The 17,821-nt window shown below is 45.2% G+C and overlaps 1 long non-coding RNA gene across 2 annotated transcripts in view; it reads right to left on the bottom strand.

Moving 5' to 3' along the window:
- The window catches only part of LOC140723508 (uncharacterized), a 30,450-nt gene extending 15,091 nt beyond the window's left edge, over positions 1-15,359 (bottom strand). For both annotated transcript variants that reach the window (XR_012097916.1, XR_012097915.1), the window contains exons 1-2: positions 15,246-15,359; positions 9,085-9,252 (exon numbers count right to left, since the gene is read on the bottom strand). This is a non-coding gene — a long non-coding RNA (uncharacterized lncRNA). The remainder of the gene's footprint in view (positions 1-9,084; positions 9,253-15,245) is intronic.
- Positions 15,360-17,821: the final 2,462 nt, after the last annotated feature.

Here is a 17,821-nt window from a genome sequence, read left to right on the forward strand (position 1 = left end):
TTGAGATTCCCATAGACAAATTTCTTGTCATTTTTAACCTGTAAAAAGATTTACAAAATCCATCAGTAGGTGAAGGTCAACATTTCAGATGAGATCACTTGAGTTGCCAAGGTGTGATCTGGCATCATACTGTTACAGTGATGTTCAACACATGTTGGAGAAGTCATCTTCTAACTGGGCACAGTGCTGGTATCTGGTATGACCATCAAATTCTCTGATGCTCCTCCTGTCTCTATAAGAATGGGGCTTTTCTGCCATCTCCAATCTGTGACGTGGCTCAGTTTGACTCTCTCCATTGGTATTATTCCCTGCTCCCACTGAGCTGCATGGGTGCCTGACCCCACAGTAACTGAAACACTCTCATGCAAATAGCCGGCAGTGCATTCCATGCACCCACCACTCTCTGTGTAAAAAACCAACCCCTGACATCCCCACAGTATCTATTTCCAAACAGCTTAAAACTACGCCCTCTCGTTTTAGCTGTTTCAACACTGGGAAAAACCTCTGGCTATCCACACACTTAATGCCCCTCATCATCTTATACTTCTAAAACATGCTCCAAACATAAACAAGGAAATTATGCATTGCTTTGAGGATTTGCTGGAATTATATGGGTATAGATAGGGTAAAGGCAAGCAGCTTTTTCCACTGAGATTATGTGGGTTGGTCATGGGTAAGTAGGGAAGGTGAAAATTTAATGGAAACATTTGGAAAAGCTCTTTACTGAAATGGTCGTGAGTGTGTGGAATGAGATGCCAGCACAAGTGGTGAACATGAGCACGGTTTCACCATTTCAAAGAAGTTTGGATGGGAGCCTGGATGGTAGGGGTATGGAGGGCAATAGTCACAGTGGCAGGCAGTTGCATTAGACAGCTTAAATGTTTTTTCAGCAAATAGCCAAATAGCCTGTTTCCATACTGAACTTCTCCATGTTTCTATGACAGAGAAGCTAGACAAACTTGTTTGGACTGGAAAAGGTAGGAGTGAGAATGGAGCAGCAATTGACTGGAGTTTCTGGGAGCAATTCGGGAGCTGAGTGATAGATACATCCCAAAGAAGTGGAAGCATTTGAAAGGCAGAAGGACAAAATTGTGGCTAAAATGAGAAGTCAAAGCCTACATAAAAGCCAAAGAGAGGGCAAACAAAAGAGCAAAAACTATTGAGAAGCATTTAGAAACCAACAGAAGATGACTAAATAACAAGTCAGATGAGCTCAGTGCGTGGAATCATGATATTGTAGTCATTAATGAGTCTTAGTAGCACCCAACAGTCTGAGGCATTTAGAGGAACAAAATATCCGGGTCCTCAATATATCTTGAAAACCAAGGTTCCCTGCACCAGTCACCTTTCAGCTTTTATTTTGACAGGCACATACAAACTCCACACCCTCAAAATTTCACTTCTGATGGCCTCCCAAGTACTCCTTTGCCAGAAAACAGCCTGTCCCAAACCACACTTGTCAGATCCTTTTTGATATCATCAAAATTGACCTTTCTCCAATTTAGAATCTCAATCCATGGTCCAGACCTCTCTTTTTCCATCTTTATTTTCAATTTCATGGCATTATGATCACTAATTTCTGTCACCAGCCCTGGATCATTTCCTAATAGCTTGTTGCACACTTCTAATTTGGGAATTCTATGTATTGATTAAGGGCACATTTGACAAACTCTATCCCATCTGGTCCTTTTACAGTATGGGAGTCCCAGTCAATATACGGAAGTTAAAATTTACTGGATCAACCTTTGTCTCTTGGCATGGTCATATTTCATAATCATAATTTCAATATCATAATTCCCTGTCCTGAGCACATCTGGCTTTCCTACCATGCTTCTTGCATTGTGATATACACAGCTCAGCACATTCATCGCACCATGCTCAACCATTTGATTGCTGACTCTATCTGTGGTCTGAACAACATCTGACTGGCGTCAAGAAAACAACCTCTCCCTCATTGTCACAAAAAAAAGGGAACTGATTGTGAGGACAGGAGGAATGGATACAGGCTAACCCCTTTTGACATCAATGGATCTGGGGTTAAGAGGGTGAACAGCTTTAAGATCCTCGGCATAAACATCACCAAGGATCTCACATGGTCTGTACATACCAGATGTGTTGTGAAAAGAGCGCAGCAGCATTTCCTTCACCTCAGACAGTTGAAGAAGTTTGGGATGGAGCCCCAAATCCTCAGAACTTTCTACAGAAACACAATTGAGTGCATCCTGACTGGCTGCATCACTGCCGGGTATGGGAACTGTACTTCCCTTAATCACAGGAACCTGCAGAGAGTGGTGCGGACACCCCAGCACATCTGTAGATGTGAACTTCCCACTTTTCAGGACATTTACAGAGACAGGTGTGTAAAAAGGGCCCAAAGGATATTGGGGACCCAATTCACCACAACTACAAACTGCCCTGCTGCTCCCATCCAGGGAACAGTACCATAGCAAAATGACCAGCTGACTCTGGGACATCATCTTCCACCAGGCCATCAGACTAATTAATTCATGCTGATACAATGCATTTTTATGTTATATTGACTGTCCTATGTACAAACTATTTATTTTAAATTCCTATAAATTACACAATGCACATTTATTTAATCCCCTCTTGTCCTGTTCCCCTAAGTAATGAATCCCCGATCATCCCTTTGACTCTCCTCTGAAAGGTAATCCTACCAACAGTTTCTAAGGTGGTCCACCTGCTGTTGTGCGAGATAGCAACAAGAGTACTCTGCAATGTTTATTTAACCTCATTTCCCTTACTGACTCTCAGCCAGTTTCCTGTGTCCTGCACCTTGGGTGTAACTCACCTCTCTTCATGTCATATCTATCACCACCTCCAACTCCTGGATGATCTGGAATTCATCCATTTCCAGTTCCAACACCTTAAAGTGCAGGTTTACAAACTGCAGCAGGATGCACATCTTGTAGGCGAGGGCACCAGGGACACTGGAGGTCTCCCCACCTTCCCACCAATGTACCCTCTAATTTGTAATGACCAGTGTGCACATAAATCTTGTACAGTGCTTTTTTTTTTAACCCAGTGACAACATGTGCACGGTGAATTTTATATACAGAGGTATTCATTTTAACAGCTAGCAAATCACTGTTGATAAGAACTTCGATCTCCGAATGGTTCGATCCAGTTCATCTGCACTCTGACACAACCTCTGTAGCAGGCCTGTAATGGGCAATAAAGGATTTTATCACCAGAGCTTTTGGACATTGTCCATCTGTGGTTTCCTTGCTAAATTACACTTTAAAAGTCAGATTTCCAAATATCAGTCCACTTCTTCCCACTTGTAAATTCTCCAGCAATATTTGCCTTGCCACAATATACGCAGGTAACACCAGTTTCTGTATTGGACATAAATGTTTCTGCTGAGCCCTCATGAGGAATTGAGAATATAAAGAAAAAGAAAATCATTTTGAACCTATGTAACCTCTGGCTATAAGAATAATTGAGACTGAAAAGGAATTTTTGAACTGTCTTCAACAGTTAGCTAAGACAGGCTCATTATCGGTTCTCTGCAGCTTGCAGAGAGACTCACTGAGAGCTGATAACATTATACATTGTACCCTCATTAGTTGATAACATTATACATTGTACCCTCGTTTGAGTAAAGGGAGGAGGGCTTGACGATAAGGACAGGGATCAACATCTGTCTGTAATTAAGTCAGGGCCTTGCAAAGGGAATAACTGATGACTGGACAGTACATCCATCTGTAATTAAAACCTTAATTTAGAGAACGCTCTTATCTGCGTAATAAAGTTTTGCACCAACAGACTTAGTGGGCGTACCAGTTCAAATAACATCCTGCAATAGTAATGTCTGGGGTTTACTATGTATAAATATATGGCTGTAACCTGACTGAGTCAGTCCACTTGTCAGAAGGTGGCAGTGCTTACGTGCCTTCCCTTTGACAACTGGGTCTCAAACTCCTACAGGAGAATGCACAATAAACTGTGGTGATGATAGCTGTTCTCTCGGTGATGATAAGAAGCTGGTCTCCCAAGTTTTATTCAGATTCAACTTTAACATTTAGCGTCACCAACAGGATCCCAATATAGGGAGTGCCAAGCAGACGGGCTGAGTAAGCAGCTGGACCACTTTGGGGACTGTGGAGACTGACTGGGCGCCCAATAGATATTTTATCTTTTGTCGTTTTCCGTTAGTTCCTTTGGAGGTACGGTCCCTCGCCCAAGGCTGTTCGCATACCTTGATGAGATCGAGAAAGAATCTGTCGGGAGACTTGTATAAGGTAGGCAAATTTTTACTAAGTGGGCTGGAGGCAGATGTGCTGGGTAAATTTATTATGTGGGCAGGGGGTACCAGCAGGGTATATTACTTGGAGAACATGGGTCAATTGCCGTCGATTGCTTTGAATGGGCCAGGAGCAGCCCTACACAATATGAGTGACAGTTTTCCAGACAAGGAAAAAGATTTGCGAATGTTGAGTGAAGCGCTGAATAAGAAATTGGGGAACAAAATGTGGCCACTGGGGAGGAACCAGGGATATTACCTCATGAAAACAAGCAGTAAATTTGATATGGAGAAAGAAATGTGGAAAGAAGTGGAAATTGTTGAAAAGGGATTTGAAGAAAAAGGCAGAAGTAAAGTGGAACAATATATTATTAGCAAGTTGGAGGAATAATGCATGTGAGAAAGGGATACAATTATGTACTGCAGAAGGAACGCCAAAGGTTGGGAGACGCTAACAGCGGAACGTGAATGGCTGGATGGGAGCCACAAACGAGAGCAGGAAAAACAATGTAATCAAACCAAGGCCGGCCTAGATAGGAGAGAAGGGCAGGAACTTCACTCTGAAGTTCGAACTGATAGGGAAACAAGGGATCCCAAACCTATGTCTGGCATACCAACCCTGTTTGAGGACAGTAACTGTGATGAGGAATGGGCACCCACCGTATCCCCCCCCCACCACCCACCTCAGAGACAGAGACGGCTCGCGTAAGACAGCGGTGGCAGGGAATGGGAGGTCCCTATACCCTGAGATCCAGAAAGCGAATACCGAGAATTATTCTGAGACAGGGAGGGAAGAATCCAATAAAACCCCAGTTAATGGCTCCACAAAGACAATTGCCCACCTGAATGCTGCCCAATCCATGAGCAGGAGGAGGGACAGCCCTCAGTGATTCCTGTGTATGCACCCTGGAAGCCTCCAGAACTGATAATGATCATGAATCAGGTCCCAGATAGAAAAGAAAAACCAGCACAGTTTGCTCAGTGTGTCCGCAGTACTATACAAATGTTTAATGTCACCCCACAAGATTTATTCGGTCTCTGCTGCACGATTCTCTCAGCTGCTGAGGAGTGGAAATGGAAAGCAGAATTGAGATACCAAACCTGTCAGGAGTTACAGGCGGGAAACCATAATGAGAATGAACAGACAGACCAGATTATTCAAGCCTTGGAAAGGGCTCTCCAGCAACCTGTAAACATCACTAAAGTACTTGAATGCAAACCAAAGCCTGGGAAATTGAGACCAGACTATTGGGAGAGATTTGAGGCCTGCTGTAGCCCTTCTGTAGGAGACCATGCCTTTAAAGATGGGAATCTTTACCCCAGGTTTAATGACTTACTCCTCCAATGCTTACCAACTAGGTTAGCCAACATGATTAAAACAAATTATATGGATTGGCCTGACAATGACCGAAATCGAATGTGACGAGCTTTGACATATTATTGTGACCGGGCTTTCGAATCCTGATCAACCCTGAAGGGAACTAATACTAAAAGTGAATATGTTCAGCAGGAAGAAGGACGCGGGTTATATCTGGGGATCAGAAATGGGAACAAAAACCTACCAAGGGACAGGTGGGGACAACGACCTGTTTAGAAATTGACGAGCAAGGATGCTTCCTACCATGATTACCACCTCTCAGGAAGAGCTTAATGTAATATTGCAGGTTGCGGGAATTCCAATTCTGTTTCTGATTGATGTGGGGGCAATCACAAACACTCTCAATCAGGAAATAATAGTAGAAAAGGTATTTCAGCCATCAGACGCCACAATCAGTCCGTCTGGGTTCTGCAGATGGAATTCCGGGGGAACCAGTGTGACGTTTCATTTCAGTCACCACCAGACATCTTCCCCAGTTTCTGACCACCCAATGGTGGCACTTAATCTGGACTCCACTGCTTTTGAACCCCTTCTGGCAGCGGCCAACTATCATGTGACTCTGTGCTACGACCCTATGGGGTGCTCAACTAAGTTAAGCCAATACTATGCACCCCTCGAGGACCATTAGTTCCCAGTCACGGTGATTGGAGAGGCTAAAGGAAGAGAGGGCAGTGAATTTCTGGCCAAAGTTCCAGATTTCCTTTGGCGACAGAGAGGACTGGTGGTTCCCCATACCACCGTGAGGGTTTGCCTTGGGTTCAAGCCAAAGAGCCTAGGGTTCCTCGCTTACACCTTGACGAAACAGGGATTCCAGTCAAGCAACCTTCCGTGACTTAAGCAGAACGGGTTTGCCAGACATGTGGGAGGTACGTACTTTTCAGGGGGACGCCTCTGAGGAGGAGTGCAAGCTGTAGTTCCAGGTGGGGTGCCAGAAAGACCCCGACCGAGGTTTCTGGATCACCCCAGCGGGACAGGTTTGTGTTCCTACACAGTTTTCACCAATACTGATTTGTAATATACATTACTGTACGCATCTGGGAAAGGAGGGAATGGTCGGTAAACTGTACCCTGCACACCGGGTATGACTCCCTTGACAGGTGGACCTTTTTCGTGTCTACAAGTTGATTTTATTGAATTGTCTAGAGTAAATTGCTATAGATACTGCTTAGTTATTATAGATGTGTTCAGTAGATGGATTGAAGCTATTCCAACTACCAGTAATACTGCTATGACTGTTGATAAGGTATTATTACGGGAAATAACTCCCAGGTACGGCCTGCCACAGATGCTGAGCTCTGACAATGGCCCACGCTTTGTGGTGAAAATAAATGAAGAGATATGTAACAACCTAGCTATCAAGCAACAATTCCACTGTGTACACCACCCATGGGCCGCTGGCTTAGTGGAAAGTCAATGGCACTTTGAAGAGTAAATTAGCCAAACCAACAGCGGAGACTGGACTCACTCAGTTGAAGGTCGTATTGCTAGCCTATTCTACATGAGGGTTACCCCACAGGGGAAAAGAGGGCTGTCACCAGCTGAAATCATGTATGGATGGCCCATGAGGACACCCTGGGGACTTGTGTACCATTGCTCCCAGAAAGTCTACCAGCAAAATTGGATTTGCATACCCTAGGGGAAGTGATGGGGAAATATATATGCCAACCAACCAAAATTCTCCAAGCATTACATTCACAGGTACAACAGGCTTACAAGGAAGAGAACTACCCCGCACAGAGGAGTGACTATCCCACCATAGGACCTGGCAATATTGTCCTGATCAAGAACTGGGATTGTGGGAAACTCGGATCTCGGTGGAGCAACCATATCAGGTGTTACTGACCACTCCACGAAGAGCAATCTCAGTGGATACATCAAACAGACTACAAATGTGCTACTGAAGGAATTGAGTAGAAGGACTCTCTCGGACTAAAGGAAAATGTATTGGTTGATTGTGGTGTTTGTGTTTGTCTTTGAGAGGGCTCACCCCAGCATCCAGGGGCCCCCACATTAACATTTTTCTGTCACTCTGCCCCACCTATGCCAAAAATGTAGAACCTGTTGGGTTTGTGTCAAAATTCCACAGCATGGAAAAACTATGATTCCAATGACAGTAATCCCACTCAACCACAGTGAGGAACTCTCAGCCTGGGCTTTCTCAAATAACACCCGTGGAAGTGAGGTGAGGAACTGTGGTCCAGTCAGAGATGACTGTGGCTGTCAGTGTTCTGAGGGATGGTACCTCAGGCCCCCACCAAACACAACTTCCTAGACTGGGAAACATGCATCCTGGCCATACTTGCAGGTGCCCAGCAGCGGAGAGGAATAACTGAGACTGAGTGATTTTGGATGATCACTTTTCTCTCCTATGGAGTAGCCAGGAATTCACCAGAGATAATCAATTTGGCTACAGCACTTGAGTAGCCGGACACAATACTGCAGAGGCTCTGACAGAAACGCAGGCCCAAGTAACAGAAATATCCACTGAAATGAGTGCAATCCAGCAAACAGTCCTACAGAATCATTTGGCTTTAGATCTTATCCTCACTGAGAAAGGGGGAACCTGTGCTATTAGTGACATAGAATGCTGCACTTATATCCCTGATGAGTCCATTAACATTACATCCCTCTCCGAGCACACTGCCAAGGAGATTGACAGCATCCAGAAAGTAGGGTAGGATTTACATGGGTTCACCGAAGGGTTGAAGACCTGTTAGGTAATATGTCGGGCATGATATTGCATTATGGCCCAATAGTTGTACATAATGATCAAAAGGAAGGAATGATAATGTATGTAAAAGGGTTAACACTTTGTTAAACAAGAGCAGCCTGTTTTTCTGAAAGAAACTGCTGATGATCAACAGATGTGCTAAGCCATGCTGAGCCGTATTTCTTCTTGAGGGAAGATAGATAGGGCTTCAAGATGCTTATCTCCTTGTGCACTCATGCGTACAGATAGGACAGCTGCAGTCTGGTCTGTGTGTGTATGCCATTATGACTATTTTGTAAATTGTCTTCAGGGGCTGTCACGTAGTAAATAACTTTGGCTCCAGCCTGTCTTGTGTGGGGAGTACCTGGACGGATATATCTGTGCTGTAAGGGGAATTGTTAGTCAGTTAGTGGATTGGGCAGCAATAGTCATAGACTGTTCCTGTTTGAGCAACTAACTGAGTAAGGCCTGGGTGATTGGAGTAAAGAGTTTGTATTTATACGGTCTCTGAGTGACTTTTTCCAGATTCGACTTCCACAGAATGGGAGTGGCTTTAAAGGACTGAGCTGCTGGAAGCACATTACTAGACCTGGAGTGATTGCAACTGTGTCTGACAGAGGCATAACTGGTTCTGCTGGGCACATTCAGTCTCACTCCAACTATTCCCTACCTTCCCTTGTACAGGTATGTACTGTCTAAATGACCAGTGATTGAGTAAATGAGACTCACCAAACTTTCTCCTGAATGAATCACTGGAATCTCCGAGTCAGATGGGTTCTCTCCAGTTGATGCTCTCAATCCTCGGGCTGGTTCACTTCTTGCTGTTCCCTCGTCTTCAGTCGTGGTTTCCTTCCAGTTGGGGTTTTTCTTCCAATAAATCTCTCACCCCAGGTCTAACTTTAACATGAAAGATAATGAAGCACAATAACAATAAAAAGAACCAAACATTTCTGCTTAATGTTACTAAGAGCAAAACTCACTGAAATGTAAACATTGACGGCAGATATAATGATCTCAGTGAACAATCTTTTATTGTCCCTCACACGTCACAAAACGATATGGGATAGGAAGGAGTCATCGTTCAGTCATGGTAAGACATAAGACACAGGAACAGAATTAGTTGATTCAATCCATCTGGTCTGCCCCACCACTCAACCATGGCTGATTTTTATTCAAACACCATATTCCTGCCTTCCCACTGTGACCCTAAAGTGACTTAGCAATCATCAATATATTAATCTCTCTCATAAACATACCCAAATGGCAACCTCAACCATCCTCTGCGGCAACAAATTCCACAGATCAGACATCCTTTGGGCAAATATTTTTTCACATCTCAGTTTTAAAGAGAAACATCTTTTTTCCGAGACTGTGCTGTCAGATCACAGATTCTCTGTCTAATGGAAACATCCTCTCCATGTCCACTGTATCCAGGCTTTTCAGCATTCGGTAGGTTTACTTAACCATACATCCCTCCACCACCCCCACCATCCCTCTGAACTCTATTGAACACAAGTCCAGAACCATCAAGTGCTCCTCATACATAAAGTCAATCATTGCTGATATTATTCTTGCAAACCTTGTTAGCAACAACTGTACTGCACACATTTCCAGGAATAAGAGACAAATTGGTACCAGGGTAATTTGCAGGCAAAATTGTGCTTTCTTCACTCTTCTACCATCACAGAATGAGCCATTTCTGTTTCCAGGTTCAAAGAGGTCCATTTCAGGAAATATAAACCATTCCAGGGTGAATGTAATAAAAAGCTGGAATTACCAGAAACACTCAGCAGGTAAGGAACAGCTGTAGGGAGAGGAACAATCCTTGCAATTCAGGTTAATAACGTTTCATGAGAATGGCTTCAAACATTTTCAGTTTTTAGTACAGATGCCCAGTATCTTGAGTTTCTGTTTGATTCCCACTGCCTGACAGCTTGATCCCCAAGGGCATTTTACTTGGAGCTAAAACTGTGATATCCAACCTCACAGAGTCACACAGCTGAACCTGCCACTTACCCACCCTGAGAGTCTCACACATTGTCAGCACATCTCAGACTGGGTAGTGCAATCCGGGATTTCCTCACAACCAATGTCCAGCTTCTCGAGATATCTTCTTCATTGCAGAAGGACGAGCATCCAGCCCCATCTGTAGAAGCACTAACCAAAGTCAAAGCCAAAACACCAACAGTTCCATATGCCTGGAATGCCGATCGCAGGATTATAGCCCAAGCACCAACTCTCCCAGTACTCCTTGCTGCCAGTAAAACGCTATAATGTGTCAGCCAGTCATTATTCAAAAACTAGCACCTCCACACCAATGCACAACACAACTGGTACCTGATGACCCTCTGGCATTCCAGCTAACAAAAACCGATTCTGGAAATAACTCAGCGAGGCCAAAGGTGCAAAAGAACACTTCACAATGAAGACAAAGGTTAAAAGAATGATTGCTGATATATAACATTTCGGAGGTGGGACACAGGGTGGACTGAGGTTGACCCAGATGGTTGATGTATATCACTGAAGCAGGAGTGAGGAGACTGGACAGAGGTTGAACAAGATAGGCAGGGAATGAGCAGATGGAACCAGGTGGGAGAAGGGATCAAGGACAATCAGTGATCAATACACAGATACTGAATTAACAGCATACACTACCGTATGAAAGATTCTAAAATGACAAAGTTAGAACAAACAACAAGAACTTTGCCACATATACTTTGACCCTCACCACATTTTTATCAACACACCATAGAAATTTTCCCATCTGAACAGTTCAAGTTTTGCATGGTAACTGCTCTGCCCGTGACTGCGAGGAACTGCAGAGACCTTTGGATACAGATCAGCACATCACAGAAACCATTCTCCCCCCTAGGCCTCCCAGTCCCTCGGTAAAGCAGGCAGTGAAATCAAAGATCCCCACAACCTGGGACGTTCTTCTTTCTCACCCACCACAATTGGGGAGAAACAACAGCCATAAAGCTGAAGGAAGCGAGGCCAGTTGAGGGAAGTTAATGGGACTCAGTGGCCAACATCAGATGTCCCAACACAACACAGAGGAAGCATCACCACCCATCCGGGGACTGTACGAACACACCACGTGATCTTGCATCACAAAACAGAGGGCAGGCCAGATCTGCGGTAAAAAGCCTCAAGTGACCTGCTGGCGGGACTTCCTTTTCAATTCTGCAGAAATAGACAGCCCGGACTCCTGGTTTGGATCACTGAATGCAAATGAAGAGAAGTCTATACATTTTTGACGAGCCCGGGTAACTGGGTACTAAATGAGTAATTGGCCCTCAGTTCGGGGCTCACAGCCAACAACAGATCTCCTCGCTCCGGATCGGTCTCAACACTCACCGATGGGAAATTGATATCTTCGGCCCACAGACAGTGATCCCGACCCAGGAGGCGAGGACACTTTCCCGATCCCGTAAAATAATCTACTTCAGCACTGACCAGAAAGGAAAACACCACCCATCCGGTGACAGTGATCATGCGCAAAGAGATTGTTACATCTGCGATTAAATGGGAGGGGAAATGGGATCACGTCTACCATCACCCCTGACAGAGCACTCCAGCTACCCACAGCTCTGTGGAAAGAAACAAAGTTGCCCCTCACATCTCCTCTCACATTAAATGTATCAGACATTTCAACCCCCAAGAAAAGCATAACATCTGTCTACTCTATCTATTCCTCTCATAATATTATTAACGTCCATCCAGTCTCACCACAGCCTGCGCTGCTCTGGAGAAAACAACACAAGTTTGTCCAACCTCTCGTTATAGCTCATGTACTCTAATCTAGAGATTATCCTGTAAACCTCTTTTACACCCTCTACTATTATTATGACATTTCACATTCTTAAAATAGTGATCCTAACTGACCTAATACAGGGAATGTTTTCTAGGATTAAATGTCAGGAATTGTGAAAAACTGAGTTTAAATGTAATTGGCTACAATGTGTGTAAACTTCTGCATTTTAACTGTGGCCATTAACATGAAAAAGAAAATTTGCCAGTATATCAAGCAGATAAATGTCAAATTTTCTGTTCTCATGGATGAATCAACAAGCATTAAGACCACCCTAATAGATTATTTGAAATGTGAAAGTGATAAGGCAGGTGGTTTGAAATGTGAAAGTGATAAGGCAGGTGATCCCCATTTTATGTTTTTAGATCTAATTGAATTGCCTGATCAGAAAGCTGTAACTATTGCTAATCATCTATTGAACTGTCTCAATAACCATGGGTTTGATGACTCTTACTTGAAACTGAACCTTGTAGCTTTTGCTAGTGACGGAGTGAGCGTAATGCATAGTGTCAAATCTGGTGTTGCTACAATTCTCAAGGAACATTACCCTGATGTGACGATTTGGCACTGTCTTAATCACAGATTAGAACTTGCAGTAGGTGATTCGGTGAGAGAAGTTCACAGAAAAAAAAATCATTTTCAAACATTTACGGATAAATTGTACTCTGTTTACAGTAGATTACCTTTGAACTCTCTGAATGTGCCTCTCAAAATCAGAATCAGGTTTATTATCACCGGCATGTGTCATGAAATGTGTTAACTTTGCAGAAGCAGTTCAAAGCAATGCATAATACAGAACAGAAGAAAACAAAATGAAACAATAAAAATAAGTAACTAAATCAGTTACAGTATCTGGGACACTTGCTCATCGTGATGTTTATAAATGACCTAGATGAGGAAGTGGGGGATGGTTAGTAAATCTGCTGACGACATAAAGGTTGGGGGTGTTGTGGATAGTGTTGAGGGCTGTCAGAGGTTACAGCTGGGCTGAGAACTGGCAAATAGAGTTCAACCCAGTTAAGTTTAAAGTGATTCATTTTGTAAAGTCAAGCATGATGGCAGAATATAGCATTAATGGTAAGACTTGGCAGTGCGGAGGATCAGAGGGATCTTGGGGTCTGAGTCCATAGGACACTCAAAGCTGCTATGCAGATTGTCACTTTGGTTAAGGCGGTATATCAGTGTATCGACCTTCATCAATCGTGGGATTGAATTCAGGAGATGAGAGGTAAAGTCGCAACTATATAGGACCCTTGATACACACCACTGTGCTCAGTTCTGGTCGCCTCACTACAGGAATGATGTGGAAGCCTTAGAAAGGGTGCAGAGGAGATTTACAAGGATGTTGCCTGGATTGGGGAGCATGCCTGGTGGAAAAATGTTGAGTGAACTCGACCTTTTCTCCTTGGAGTGACAGAGGATGAGAGGTGACCTGACAGAAGTGCATAAGGTAATGAGTGGTATTGATCGTGTGGATAGTCAGGGGCTTTTACCTGGGGCTGAAATTGTTGCCACAAGAGGGCACAGGTTTAAGGTGCTGGGGAATAGGTACAGAAGGATGTCAGGGACAAGTCTTTTATTCAGAGAGTGGTGAGTGTGTGGAATGGACTGCTGGCAATGGTGGTGGAGGCGGATACGATAGGGTCTTTTAAGAGACTTTTGGATAGGTACCTGGAGACATCTGAGAAAAAAAAAGAGAAAAACCAGCTTAGAAAACTAGAGGGTTATGGATAACCTTAGAAATTTCTAAGGTCGGGACATGTCGGCACAACTTTGTGGGCCAAAGTGACTGTATTGTGCTGTAGGTTTTCTATGTTTCTGTGAATAGATTTAAAATCGTGCAAGAAACAGAAAAACTATATATTTTAAAAGTGAGGTAGTGTTTAGGGGTTCAACGTCCATTTAGCAATCGGATGGCAGAGGAGAAGAAACAGTTCCTGAATCACTGAGTGTGTGCCTTCAAGCTTCTGTACCTCTCTATCTGATACTAACATTGAGAAAAGGGCAAACCCTGGGTGCTGGAGGTCCTTAATAATGGACACTGCCTTTCTAATCCTCTGGTAATCTTATAAACGTCTATCCAGTCTCACTCCAGCCAGCACAGCTCCGGAGAAAACAACACAATTTTGTCCAGCTTCTCATTATAGCTCACGCCCTCTAATCCATGGAATATCCTGGTAAACCTCTTCTGCACCTTCTCTAAAGCCCCGACATCCTTCCGAGAATGAGGGCGACCAGAACTGTCAGAAACACTCCAGATGTGGTCTAACTAGTTTTATAAAGCTGCAACACAACTTCCCGACTTTTGAACTCAATGCTTCAACTAAGAAAGACAATCATGCCATTTGCCTTCTTAACCACCCGATCAATCTGTGCAGTCTCTTTCAGGGAGCGATGAACTTGGAGTCTGAGATCCCTCTGATCATCAACACTGTTCAGGGTTTTGCATTTAACAGTGTACTGTCTCATACATTCGACCTACCGAGCTGCCGAGATGATCATCACTGATCAAATCTCACTGAGATTTCTCAGGTCCTGCTGAATTTGTTGTCAAGTGCACAAGTACGGAGAAACACTGACTTGTAGTAGCATCACAGGCAAGTACATTCAGATAACACGGAACATAAGTTATACAATTCTCCGTCAGTAAAGAGATAGAAATACGTTTAACGTCATCCTGCTAACAGGACCAGAGCAACAGGCGCTGAGCGGCGGCTCATCTCAGACGGTTCGGTGTGAAGGTCTCACAACCCGGACCGACCCCGGCAGATTCTGTTAAGGAAGCGAGGCGAGGCCGCCAGTTCGGGAAAGTTCATCCCCTCCCCCTTCAGGTTTCACCGATCGCCTTGTGTTTCTGTCCGCCCCCCACCCACCATCTTTTATTCTCCAGTCCCGCCGAAGGGTTTCGGCCGGTAACGTTGACTGTACTCTTTTCCTAGCTGTTACCGGGACTGCTGAGTTCCTCCAGCATTTTGTGCGCGTTGCTCGCATTTCCAGCATCTGCAGATTTTCTCTTGTTTGAGTTTAACTCACTGCCCGACGTCAGACCTCCCCGCTCGGGACCGGCTTCAGTACTCACCGAAGGGAAATTGTTGGTGTTGCCCCGCAGAGAATAATCCATTCCTGGCTCCCCGCCCTAGGGGTGGAGGACCCCTCCCGATCCCAATCGCTCGGCCGACCCGCTTCCACAAAGAACGAAAGAACAACGGAGCATGCGCGATCTGTAATCGCAGTGGGCGGGGCCTCAGAAACAAACCCAAATGTGCTGCGGATCCGCGGTGAAACATGGTCACGTGACTTTGGGTCTCCCACGTGACCCGGAGTCTCTGCTCCTCTCCTCACACGCTGCCCAATCCACCGCCACATTTCCCACATCATTTCATTATTTCCCTATCCTATTTTCATACGTACACCGGATACGTATTTAGCTTTTCCCCTCCATATCTTCCCCGATCCCTTTCCCTCCACTGCCAGGTCACAGAGTTCTCGGAGTTAGAGTTTCGATTTCCATCCCGGTCAAACACAAAATTCAGACCACACAGGGAATGTGCAGGTTTCATTTAAATCAATCTATGTTTATAAACACTAATTTCTGTTCACATTCCTCTGGCCTCACTGGACAGGAACATTGAAACATCAAGTGAGAAACAGGTGGGACTTTCAGCCCCTCTAACCATCAACAAGATGACGGCTGCTCTCCCATCTCAGACAGATGTTCCTCCCCGATCCTCATTTCCTCGATCCCTTCGGTCTCCACACATCTGCCAGCCTCTGTTTTATGTGAGGACAGTCACCAAGTATTCACCGCCCTCTGTGGTGGGGATTTACAGACATTCACAACCCGCGGAGTGGAGACATTTCCCCTCATCTCAGTCCCAGACAGTCCACCCACTTTTTCAGAGACTGGGATCCCTGGTGCAACCGGTAATGATGTTGTGCATTTCAATGTGTTCACCTCTCAGTCCTCGATTCTCTAAATGAAAGGGTTATCACATTTGATCTTTCTCCATATGATGACCCACCACTCCAGGGATCAGTCTGGTGAATCTTCATTGCACTCTCTATAACAAATACTCTCTAAAAACTTTGCTAATCCTATATGGAATTCATTTCCATCTTCTGTAGCCCCGTGTTTCGCCAAACACTCAACTCCCACCCCTGTCACTATTTCCACCTTCCCACTTCCCCCCTCAGCTGGATCCACTTCTCACTCCCCAGTTCTTGCCCCATCCCCACCCCTCACCTCTTTTCTCTGAATATTTCCCGTCCACTCTCAGTCCAGAGGGAGGGTCTCGGCCCAAAATGTTGACGGTCCATTTCCCTCCACAGATGCTGCCCGACCCACTGAGTAACTCCGGCAGTTTGTTCTTTAGTCTGTATAACCCGTGTTAGTATCGGGAGCGGGATTTTACACCATATTCCAGGTACAATCTCAACAAATCCCAAATAATTGTCACTTTGCCCGGACCATTGGCCCCGCTTGCAGGGCAACAGCTTGCCGGTGTTTGCCCCCCAATGTGGTGAATCCCTCTGATCGCCACCGCCGTGGGCTCAGACATTTCCACAGATGAGCCCCTCCTGTCCCCACCGGGACAAACATCCTGTCCGCCCCCTCTCACACCATCTTCATCCTTTCAATAAATTACCCCCTCTCCTCACTTTTTATGTCGTGATCCCTCCACGGGGAAGCGGCATCGAGCGATGGATCGTGTGGTCTCCTACTACTCCTCAGACTCCGGCTGCCGGAGACGCTTCAGAAACGCCCCCAACTTTCCTCGGATGGAAATAGATATAAATCAAAAAGCGGGACATTTTCTTTGATATTTGTTCCGCTTTAACGTGCAGTTCGAGCTGCAGCAGGAGTCGGCTCAACTCCCTCTCGGCTGGTCCGCCTCCACTACTGGGTGTACCCAGTGATTGACATCACTTCGCACCAATGGGAATAGCGCAGCTCTGCAATCAATTCAATTCCTCTGTTGACTGTTCGGGGAGGGGGGCGTTGGCTCGTGCTTAATTGCTCAGCCGTTAAACCGAAAAAGCTCGAGCACAGCAGCGCGTGTGTGACGTAAGGCACCGTGCTCGTGACAGCAGATGCAGGTATGAGGAGACCGTGGGTGACGTCAGGCGCGTGGGGGCTCCTGTGTGACGTCACGTCAGGGGGAGCGCTTCAATTTTAAAACACCTTTTGTTTCGTACGATGTGGAACAACAAAATTAAATTAGGGTTTCAGCACTGAATCCGGTGCTGTGTGATGTAAAGTCCTGTGTCCAGTTGTTGACTGAGTGGGCAGCGCGGTTTTGTCTCGACTGGAGGCTCCAGGCTCTCCTCAGCCCCGGTTTTAACTTTGCCACCGAGCCCCGGCTGTGGGATCAGTCCCTTGTGGTTCTCCGAGGGGTTTGGGGTGAAGGGACGGCTCTGTCTGTGTGTGGGTAGAGATTATGAATGGAGTGTGGGTCCGGGTCCCGAGACGAATTAAGCTGTAAACAAGGGGGGATCTGGTGAATTGGATCAAACAGCTTAGCTCGCGTGTCCTTTCTGGAAACAACAATCATTTTAATGACTGTCCAATCTCGCTGCTAACAAGATTACGTGTTACAAAATTGTGTGTTACAGAGCCCCAGAATCTAGGACAGCCGTCATGGGCTGCGAGTGCAG

Source organism: Hemitrygon akajei, unplaced genomic scaffold (assembly GCF_048418815.1).
Source record: "Hemitrygon akajei unplaced genomic scaffold, sHemAka1.3 Scf000116, whole genome shotgun sequence".
Lineage (NCBI taxonomy): Eukaryota > Metazoa > Chordata > Chondrichthyes > Myliobatiformes > Dasyatidae > Hemitrygon > Hemitrygon akajei.